This window comes from Poecilia reticulata, linkage group LG4 (assembly GCF_000633615.1).
Source record: "Poecilia reticulata strain Guanapo linkage group LG4, Guppy_female_1.0+MT, whole genome shotgun sequence".
In the NCBI taxonomy this organism is placed as follows: Eukaryota; Metazoa; Chordata; class Actinopteri; order Cyprinodontiformes; family Poeciliidae; genus Poecilia; species Poecilia reticulata.
In genome coordinates this window covers 27,714,932-27,716,700 of record NC_024334.1, presented here as the reverse complement: position 1 = coordinate 27,716,700, position 1,769 = coordinate 27,714,932, and positions in this window count along the sequence as shown.

Sequence of the window (1,769 nt, the reverse complement as noted above, 5' to 3'; positions counted from 1 at the left end):
ACATGCAACTGAGTAAATGTAACCAGTTGCTACCCAGTTGTCCGATAGATTTGTTTTTGCAYCAATGAGTATGGTAATTACGAAACCTTTTCTTCTTCCTGCTCCCTTTTTCGTTAGTATTGTAAGTGAATGTATTTGTGAATTAATGATGAAATTTGCTCAATCGAATAAATTGATTGACTGATTGRTTGATCAACAACTGGCCTTACATGTCACTGACCAAGTTCACAAAYAAAATAAATCTTAGCTTATAGGACTATATTAAAGTGCTTATCTTTGTTATTAATGTCATAATTATTAATATGGTTATTAAGTTGTARCTGATCATTTTTCATGAAATCATAATTATATTTTTACACTGATTCYAGTACAATGTTATGAAAACAGAAAAAAAATAGGATTTAAATGTGGATGGAGCACTTTGATATATTATGTACGAGCAAAACAAATCAACCACTAAGATGGTAAACAATCAGAGTGACACACTTGACCAAACTGCGATGTGTAATAATGTGATAAAAAAAATCTTGACAGAAACTAAACAGGCAAAAAATAACAAACACAATCACAAAACATAAAAYAAATGAACAGATATAAAGGAAATTAAAAACTTCACACATTTACTTTAAAAATAATCCTAAAGGTTCCCAGCAGCACTGTATACTGTGTTTTTCACTTTCTCACGAACACTGACAGACTGTTATGCGTGCGTACTGCATACCATGAATTCAAAGCTGCTTCTCTCGAGTCACACACTGATAAGCAAATGAGAGGAAATATTGGAGTTCTGTCTCTTGCTCAGGGACAGAGTGACATGTGATGTGGCTGAGAACCAAGCTGCACTCATTCAAAGCTTCACCCTAACCCATAAATAGCCACACAAATGTCAAAAAACAGACACAATAAGAAAAACCTTTATCAAGATTCAAAATAACCCATAGCCATGAAAAATTAAAGCATGCAAAAATCAAGAAGACAGACTTTAATTATTTCTATATGTTTTGCAGCTCTGTAGTCTTGTCATTTTTAGAACTGTAGGTCAAATTACAATCACTCTAAATGCAAAATCCTCATCCGAATGACACAAATAAAACAAAACAAAAACACACARAAACACTAAAAGATGCATCTAATTGTTTAAGTTAATTTTGAAAGTCCGAGTTGACCAACTTCCGGTATAAGTCCGACTACATGTGTTTACATTGACAATATCGCCTTTGAAGGTTCTGTGACTGTTCATTGCTGCAGCAGCTGCATCTTCGGTCTCTAAGGAAATACTGGTGAAAAAGCAGGGATCCAGCTGATAAACAATGCTTGCGACATTGATGTGTCGGGGTATCATAAAAATAAAAGTTCGTAAAGAAACAATAAATCTTCCTGCTTGTTTGAGACTAGTCGCCCGAGATTGCTTATGATCACGCCTTKTCATTTCTGTAGCTGCCATTTCCCACAAACTATTGCGACCTCACAACAGYACAGCATATTTGGAATATGTTAATGTGTTACTGCTCCCTCTAGTGCTTACCGAGTCAACCTGCTGGTCATACATAATTAAAGCAGTTTTATGGRGAAGCTGCAGTCCATTTACCAACCAACATATTTCTACAGCCCATACTAAGAGTCCGTACCTTAACACTTAAAGTTTTATTTACCATACAATACATTTCCCCAGACTCTCTCACTCCTCTGAAAGGGACACAACATTGTGCTTAACCCTAATATTTTTTCACACATTTTTACCTTACAAGCACAAACCTCAATATACATAA